The 9692-nt window shown below is 34.8% G+C and overlaps 1 protein-coding gene and 5 non-coding genes across 6 annotated transcripts in view; 5 read left to right on the top strand and 1 right to left on the bottom strand.

Annotated features, from left to right (window-relative positions):
- Nucleotides 1–9692, bottom strand: part of si:ch211-197h24.9 — a 188113-nt gene that overhangs the window by 11323 nt on the left and 167098 nt on the right. The gene's annotated exons all lie outside the window — the stretch shown is intronic.
- Nucleotides 3920–3992, top strand: trnat-ugu (transfer RNA threonine (anticodon UGU)). Its single transcript has one exon. It is a non-coding gene; the product is annotated as a tRNA-Thr (tRNA).
- trnat-ugu (transfer RNA threonine (anticodon UGU)) lies at nt 4844–4916 on the top strand. The gene has a single exon. It is a non-coding gene; the product is annotated as a tRNA-Thr (tRNA).
- On the top strand, nt 6963–7035 carry trnat-ugu (transfer RNA threonine (anticodon UGU)). The gene has a single exon. It is a non-coding gene; the product is annotated as a tRNA-Thr (tRNA).
- trnat-ugu (transfer RNA threonine (anticodon UGU)) lies at nt 8612–8684 on the top strand. Its single transcript has one exon. It is a non-coding gene; the product is annotated as a tRNA-Thr (tRNA).
- On the top strand, nt 9554–9626 carry trnat-ugu (transfer RNA threonine (anticodon UGU)). Its single transcript has one exon. It is a non-coding gene; the product is annotated as a tRNA-Thr (tRNA).

Below are 9692 nucleotides of genomic sequence, written 5' to 3'. Positions count from 1 at the left end.
ATATATATATATATATATGTATATATATATATATATATATATATATACACACAAACACACACAATCTAATTATTTTAAATACATCAGATACATAATTTAATAATTTAAAAGTGAACCAACAGTATAAAACAGAGAAGATGATCAAATAAAAGACGATACAGAATGTAGTATGCAGTTAAAAAAAGATTAATTCATTTTGAACAGATGAGCATTTAAACAGAGGGAGAGAGTCAATGTTGCGGATGTCAGGACTCCACAAATAGGGTCTCAGCTCTCCCAGGTGCTCCCTACCCATGGCCAGTTGAGTAATTTCTTTACTAACAATAGAATCTCAGGTTTTTTAGAGATCTATTTACATGGCGGACTTTGTTATTGGAAAAACTGAACACTTCACTAGAGAGAAAACAGTTAAACAGAGCATCTACAGCGAGAGAATGAGAGATGAGCCTCCTCATTGCGTACTTTCGCTTTCACTCTCGTGGATAGGGAAGCGCTAATGCATTTGCTATTTAAACAGCGTGGCGCAAAATATCAAAACCACTCTTGTGCCGAGCTGAAACTAGCAAACAACAATTGCGTCGCGCTTTGCACCGGGTGTATGATAGGACCCAATGTCTTACCCAAAGTGTTTGTTAAAGCTTTTATTCTTTGCACAGAAGGTCACAATCATACAGCAACGACAGTTTGTGTAGAATGCAAGTGACACTGAACACAGTGTGCTCTCCCTTTTATCTGGTTTCTCCCCTGTACTGCTTACGAGATCACTATAAACATGCATCATGGATTATAGTCATCTTTTCCCTGTATTGGATTCTTACTTGTCTATACTTCAATTTTGGCTTCCTATCAGGCCATTTTATGTTTATGTTAGGTGTCTTAACCTTATATATGTGATATATCTAAGAATAGAAATGAATTTCCACCACTATGTCTAATCGCATCTTTGCATTTCCATCACATGTAAATAGCTCGAGCTTTGTGAAATTCTAGGGGGTCTGCCATGCAGATATTCAATATACCATTGTTAGAAACACACACATTATTGTTCTCATCGGCACTTAAAAAACTAAAACAAAATGTAAAAAATGACATTGTTTAAACTTTTAGAGTGTCTTTAAAGCATATTTGAATTGTTGATTTGGAAGTAGATACTCATCACATCACCAACTTCTTGCTGCAGGAGGTATTGACTGTATGTTCTGTGAATATTTATTGTTAGTGAGCACTGTGCAAGGCTCCATTTATTAACATCAGATAATTAATCAAAACTCACAAAAAACATTTATTAATCTTAGGTGAAGTTTATATTTATCTTAGTTAAAGCCTAATAACCACCTCCAAGTTTTAAATGGTTAGCTGATGTTTCTGCCCTCAAGCTGGTAGGGTTACGTTTTACTATAGATTTGGCAAACTGAAGATGTATGATTAAAATATGAGGCCCTTTACTTGGATATATATTTTAACAGTGTCTCTTTGATTTTTTCTTCCTTTTTACTTGTCATTCTATTTTGTTGATTATTCCATTAGTCTGGCTGACATAGATTGTGCCGCCTAATCATTGTATTGCATTGTTTGCAAATGATTTTGATGCATGTTCTGGTTGGAAGGAGGGGGGAATTGGGATGGGGTAAAAAACTGATAACATTTTGTTAATAAATATGCATTTTATACATTATTTAATGTTATGTTTTCACAAAACAATCTAGAAATAAAGTTAAAAAGTAAAAATAATGCATTAAAATCAAAAGTCATAAATATTTTCTAAAATGCAGTCAATAATTAATATGTTGTTTTTTCTCACTGTTGATTTGAATGTATTATTGTTTACTAATGAGGCTTAACTGTTGTGTTACCTAGACAAAATCTGTGGACATTTTTTTGCTTCTGCTGAAATTTGTTTTTTTTTAATCTGCAGATTTATGATTTATGTGAAATAATTTTATTGTAAAATGATCAAGTATCGTAACTTAATATGTGAAATAAAAATAATACCTTTTCAACTTTTAAAAATTAATGTTTACAATGAAAATTCATCTAGATCCACTTATTTGGTAAACAAAGCAATCTATCTTATAATAAAGCTACTAAAAGCCAGAAAATATTACTTTACAAACTGTATTGTAAATAAATCATATGAACACTTTCATATTAGTCAATAATATGACTGAAATTAATTTTAAAACTAAATAAATATAAATTTACACACATTTACACAAGTAAATTAATAGACTTCATTATTGGCCAAAAATCTGTGGAAATTTGCTGATTTCTGCGCATGCAGATTCTGTGTGGGCCTATTTTTCGTGTGATGTGGAATTATGTATCTTATTTTATTATTTGGTATCATACATTTTCTATTAGTTATATCTCAATATATATTGCAATATTTCAGTACTAGTGTGCTTTTTAATGTGCTAAGCAGAAATATTCTTCCATCTAGACATAGTTGAGCTCATGTCAGGGTCACCACTAAGTTGGTTAAGTTAGGACGAAAAGGACCCACGCACAGAGATACTATCAGGGGGCACCAACTGCACCCTACCCACAACAACCAACAACATAGCTTCTTTATTAAATTGAGCATCAACTTTATCATCCTTTTGAAATGTAATTAGTGTAAAATATTTTTTTACTCTGAACATGTATTAGAATAAAACAATACGCTGTTTTAATTGGTTATTGTAACATTTTTGCAGCATAGGTGAATGTTGTAATAATACTGTATACCATAATAAAATCTAAGAAACATTTAATACCCCCATAAACCTAAACTAAAGAATTAAGTTGCTTTTTCTATCCCTCCGAGAAACTGCACTCACTGTCTGTATGTTTTGGGAAAGTCCCTGATAAGACTACAGGCCAAAACCATTCAACCTTGAAGAAGCTGTGAATTCTGTGTGTGTGTTTGCAGAACCTGGCTTCAGTCAAATGAATAGCTACTCCAAGGACACAGCTGACATCTTCAGATAACCAGGCACTGAAAGTGGTGATATATGTCTTTAGTGGACCACTTCAGGTCAAAAACTGAATCTTGGTTGTCCCCTAAATAATCACTAGAGACATGCTTTGACTTACACAGCCATGTGTGGAGTGGTCATCTGTTACAACCAACCAAAAGTCTTTAACTTGAAACAATGTTGTTAGTGATATCTGCTGGAGTGTATCAAATAAACTAGAAATTCCAAGAGTTCAGTCAAAGCAGGGTGAATCAGCTTTCAGCCACTATGCCCCACGCTGCTGGAATCAGCTTCCAGAAATGATCAGATGTGCTCCAACATTAGGCACATTTAAATCAAGACTGAAAAAACACTGTTTAGCTGTGCCTGTACTGAATGAGCACTGTGCTATGTCCGACAGATCATACTATTGTGTTTTTCTTTTTCTTTTTTGTTTTATAACCTGTTTTAACGTATTTTAATCTGTTTTTAATAATTTTTATTGTTTGTTTTTTATGTTCTTAAACCTGTTTTTTTACTCTTGTTTATGTAAAGCAATTTGAATTGCCACTGTGTTTGAAATGTGCTATATAAATAAACTTGCCTTGCCTTGCTGTGTTGAGGAACGCAGAGCGACCTACAAACTCATATCAAATGTAAATTCCTTTTCGATTAATTTCACTCAATCGCTATTGTGGATTATATTCTGCTTTGATTTGATTGATCAGATGCGGTTAAGAAATCCACTGTAGCTAAATTTCTCATCACTGAAAGTGTAAAGTAATTAAAATGGGTTTTTTTGGATTTTGGCTTTATACTACTAGTAAATTCTTTATTTACTTAAACAACAACATAATAATAATATAATGTAAAGCCCTGTGTCATTCTGAGCAATCCTGCCAGTTGTGTCAGAATACCAACACAAAGATGAGATGTAAAGAATCCCATTCTCTGTCTTCTAAAAGTTGATTAACATTGTGTCTGGCTCCATAGCTCAGTGGTTAGAGCACTGGTCTTGTAAACCAGGGGTCGTGAGTTCAATCCTCACTGGGGCCTGAAGAACATGGTCAAATTGCTTTTGATAAGTTCTCAAAATTATTGTCTCCTTATCTAGCAATGCAGAATAGAAGAGAAAGAGAGACAATATGACATGATTGGCTTTCTCATCAGTCACCATCCCTACTTCATGAAAACTAGTTACATTTGCGCTGTTATAAACTCTAATCAACATTTCAAATATTTAAACCAGAATGTTAATAAGAGTTTAGGGATGTATATCATAAAAAAATTGTATATGAACATCCAGAATTAAATGTTCATCTTGTGTAACGTAAGTGTAAAACATGAAGCTAGAATCTGATTCTGTTTGTCCTGGGTATCAAGGTGGAAAATTTAGTGTGAAAAATTCTTTAGTCCTACTTTACCCAAACCACCCTTCTCTAACCCATCAAATGTAAGGCAAATTAACAAGCACAACTGTGTTCACATTATAAATAACAATAATAATAATAATAATAATAATAATAATAATAGGTTTGAACACCATATTAAAACCAGAGTAATTTCTCATTATTCATGTGCCTCTAAAGTCTGGAGTAATGTTTCGGTATAAAAATAATCCAAATGGCATAAAAAAAAAAAAAAAAAAATATATATATATATATATATATATATATATATATATATATATATATATATATATATATATATATATATATATATATATATATATATATATATATATATATATATATATATATATATATATATATATATATATATATAATTAGAAATTCATGAATGTATATTACTGTTTCTACAATAGGAAATAAAATTAACTATTAAAGTCAACATAAAATCGTTTGAATAATTTTAATCTTGAAATCTGTGATCTCTGATTCAGGTCTGGCTCTATAGCTCAGTGGTTAGAGCACTGGTCTTGTAAACCAGGGGTCGTGAGTTCAATCCTCACTGGGGCCTTACTCATATATCATGGATGCTTTTAAGCTCATAAAAGGTCTTTGCAGACATAAATGATGATGGACAGTACAATTAAAGACAAGTGCGTCCAATCTCCTGGACGACCACTGTCCTGCATAGTTTAGCTTTGACTTACTTCAACACACCTCCCTGGAAGTTTCTAGGCAAGAGCTTGATTAGCTAGTTCAGGTAGTTTTAATTGGAGTTGGAACCAAAATATGCAGGACACCGGCCCTCCGGGATAAAGTCTGGACACCCCTGGTTTAGACATTACTAAAACATTAAAGATTGGACTCCAAAAGCACCAAGTGAAGTTTACTTTGCCTCTGCTTATACCTAAGTCTTTGATACTAAGTCCACACACAGGGACGTAGTGGATATTTTCAAAGTGGGGGACAGCTGTGTGAAATCCAAAAGTTTACATTATTAATAACCTGTTTCTAAATGGTCTGTCTCTAAAAGTGAGGGGGACAATTTCAGTATGTCTGCCTTGGGAAAATCCAAACTGAGGAAACTTTAGTCTAGCAGGAGCTCCTGCAGGGTCAGTCCTCAGACCTACATTGCTGATTTGTGACACTACAAGGAAATACGGTGTGGGGTTTCACTTTTACACTGACGAAATAGATGCAGACCTGTGTTCTATGATCTATGGTGGTTTAAAAGCTCTTTATGGTGTACCTCTTGCTTATCTTTGTAACTTTAAGGGAGAGTACACCCCAAAATTAAAACTTAATCACAGTTTACCCACCCTTAAGTGATTTTAAACCTTTATGATTTACTTTTTCCTGGTTTGAAGCAAGTGAAAGGAGAGTAAACAATATTTAAATTGTATGGGTGAACTTTCCCTTTCATTGCTCCTTGATGCTAAAATTGGATGGAATGAGATCCAAGTTTTAAAATTAATATTTTATTTAAACAAAGAAGATAAATCAGCAATTGCTAACATATATGCTGTAACTAGTCCACGAAAGTTTAAGTAATCTTATTCAAAATAATCTATATACTACAATCTTAGATCTTCATTCTGGGTATGTTAATCTTAAAGAAAATAAAAGATCAATGCCTTAGTTCCATGTGCTGCAAAACAAGTGAGAAAAAGCAAGAGCTTCTTCTTATGTTAGTCTGACTTTATGTAAGTCTTATGTATATATCATATCACTAGCGGCTGTGGTTTGAGTCAATCCATTTTTGTATCTTCTATATTCCGCCATATCAGCATAAAATAGGCTTATACTGTACTAAGAGTGAATCACGTAAGTGGCCTGCAGCAACACAGCTTTTTGCATTCTGATCTATACATCCCCTGTCCTTTCCATAAAAGTGCTAATATCCACTCAATAATTGTATTTGTGTTCAGACTATTAGAAATGCAACACATATAAGGTTAAGGTTAATATAAAGTTCACACCTCATATAAAGTACATGTAAAGCAATAAAGTCATTAAAGACATCAACAATTCATCATAACAAGCTACAATAGTGATATGAATATGAAGAAAAGTATATATTTATAATTTAATGCACAAAATAAAAAAATAATAAAAAACTCAACTGTACCTAACTTACCATTTGCTTTATAATAGATTTTACTTCATTAAGGAATCACCCTCTCACTTATCAAATCAAATTCTATTGTAAACTAAACTGTGCTTCTGATTTCAACCTTTTTATTTTTAATAATTAAAATATGAAAGTCAAGTGTAGATGAATATATATATATATATATATATATATATATATATATATATATATATATATATATACACACACACACACACACACACATACATATATGATGGACATGATCCTTCAATGGCACACGGATGTTACTCAATATGGATAACCAAAATTGGAACTCAGATGGCTTTTGCCCTCTTTACATACAGTCAGTTCAAACAAAACTGACAAACAAATCAATACTGGTTGCAAAGAAACTACTCGCAGTATTATATGAGTCATTTTGACCTACTATGTAGTACATGGTTGAGAGGTGCATGTCAACCTCACTACACTAATGAAGCATCCGTTACTAAAATGAGTAATTAAGGCTCTATAGCTCAGTGGTTAGAGCACTGGTCTTGTAAACCAGGGGTCGCGAGTTCGATCCTCGCTGGGGCCTGAATCTTTCTTCAGTTACTTTTAAGCCCATAAAAGGTGTTTGCAGACATAAATGATGAACAATCTTAAAGGCCTACTCACACTACGCTATCTGAACCGTGCCCAGGCCTGTTTCCCTGATCGTTTGAGAAGTGTGAGTGCGCTGAATCGGGCTCAAGCACGGTTCACTTGGCCGGCCCTGGCCCGGTTGGAGAAGGTGGGCCTGCGCGCGGTTCACTTGGGCTTTGACGCGGTAAGTTTATAGTGTGAGTGCAAAACGCGCCAAAGCCCGAAACTGAAAGCAAGACATGACTTTAAGGGACTGTTTTATATGGATTTATTAACCATTCTTACTGTTCACTGAACGCAAACTGCCGTGGTTTATTAACCCCTCACGGCACGACAGCTGCACGCTTTCAGCAGACCTCCTCATTCCTGCAGCACGAGAGCTTTATGATGGTATAAGCGCCAAAAGTGGCGAATCTGTTCGGCGAAATATTTGACTGCATGTCACTGCACAACAAACGATGGAAACGATACAACTAGAGAAATCTCCACTGTTCTGGTGAGTGAGAGCGCAGCAGCGATGACGTAAGCGTGCCCAGGCCCGATTGTGGTGTGAGTGAGGGCCGTCGGGGGAGACGGGAGGGGGGACAAGCTTGCTTTGGCCCAGTTCGAGGAAACTGTACCTAGTGTGAGTACGGCCTAAGTCTCTCACAGAACAGCCAAAACAAGTCTCCCACATTGTGCTGCTGATGCCTTTAATTATCACTTCTTTCCACATTGTAGTGTAGCACAAGCTGCAGCCAAAACAAGTATATGTGCTGCAAATGGGGTGTCGTCATCGTCCACAACAACATTTTTGAATGTTGCAGTGTCACAAATTATTATGAAGTGCACAGTCCCTTCCTTTGAATAACTTCAGCACATCTCCAGCCACAAGACACCAATATAGTCTCTCACAATGTTCTGCTGAAACCTTCAATCATCTCTTCTTCCACTCTCTTCCACAGTTCAGTTACTGTAGTGGGTTTCCATAACATTTAAAGATTTTCAGGTTTAGATTTAGGCTCTGTGTTGGCCACTTCATTATTTTTCAGCTTTAGGGAATTGTTTGTGCCCATTTTCTGTCTTCTTGTGAATTTGTTGGTTGCAAAGAAACTACTCGCAGTATTATATGTGTCATTTTGACCTACTATGTAGTACATGGTTGAGAGGCGCATGTCAACCACACTACACTACTGAAGCATCCATTACTGAGTGAAGTATGTAAGGCTCCATAGCTCAGTGGTTAGAGCACTCGCTGGGGCCTGCAGGAAATTTCGAAGACACTTTTATAAGTTATAGTAAAACACACAAGGTTAAACTTAATGTCAAAATACGTTAAACCAACCAATCAATCAAAAGCTCCAAGAAGTTTGTACAGTTCACTTGGAGCTCAAGACCCAGCCATTTGGATCTAGTTCTGACTCCTGCTTATACCTAACTCTTTAATACTGGTTTAATAGTCATAAGTCAATAATAGTAGACACCCTTCACAGAAACAGGAAGTGTGCTACATTTCATATTCTAACAAGGACAACTGACTAAACAGGTCTGGCTCCATAGCTCAGTGGTTAGAGCACTGGTCTTGTAAACCAGGGGTCGCGAGTTCGATCCTCGCTGGGGCCTGAATGTTACCTAAAAGATATTTTATATCCATAACAACACAATAGTAGATATTAAATGGTAAGTAAAAAAAAATCAATCAAGAAAATCTGATAATAGTTCAGCTCAAACAACAAGGTGAAGAACTCCATTACTGCAAGCTGCATCCAAACAAACATATGGGATGCTCATCCTTATGGTGTTTCTTTCTAAAGGGCTTAAACCTGTTTTGTAACAGATGTACTTGTTTAAGACTCAAGTAAGTCCTGTTATTACATACAGAATTACAGCGCAAAGGGGACTTTAGGACACTTCCTAACTAAAAAGGACAAAAAACTCATCTGTGCTACATACTAAGAATATAAAAAATAATGGGAGCAAAAAGTGTTCAATAATTGAAATCTTTCATTAAACAATATTAGTTGAAGTGAATAGTTTGTGACTAGTACTTATAAACAGAAACCTTCTTAATAATTACCTATAATTACTACTAATATACTAATATACCTAAATAGCCAATCAAAATGTTAAGTTGTTTTCCAGCCCTTATTAGCAATGATAAATCAGTTTTAAATAATAATATCTCAAATTAGTAGCTATTAAAATGGAGTAAAACATGATGGGTCGAAAGAACAATACCAAAATTTCTCGTGAAATAATTTTGCATACATTATATAGGAAAACAACCATGATGATCTCAATATCATAATCTGTAGAGCATAATTATACCATGCTAGAATCAGATGAAGTTATGCAGATAGAAGGATGTCATGTGTGACGTCTGAATCATTTGTTTGTCATTCCTGCTCAACATAGAAATGTTGGACACGCCCTTCTAAGAGTTTCCTTATGTACTATTCATATTGTATTAAGCACAGCCTTAGAACAAGTCCGGCTCCATAGCTCAGTGGTTAGAGCACTGGTCTTGTAAACCAGGGGTCGCGAGTTCAATTCTCGCTGGAGCCTGGAAATTATTTTTAAAGACAATTTACAAAAAAGACTTTTAGCAGAATCACTTATATACAACCAACA

Source organism: Danio rerio, chromosome 16 (genome assembly GCF_052040795.2).
Source record: "Danio rerio strain M-AB ecotype USA chromosome 16, GRCz13ab, whole genome shotgun sequence".
Lineage (NCBI taxonomy): Eukaryota > Metazoa > Chordata > Actinopteri > Cypriniformes > Danionidae > Danio > Danio rerio.
The sequence above is the reverse complement of the archived record's forward strand: the minus strand, read 5'-3'. Positions and strand labels throughout refer to the sequence as shown.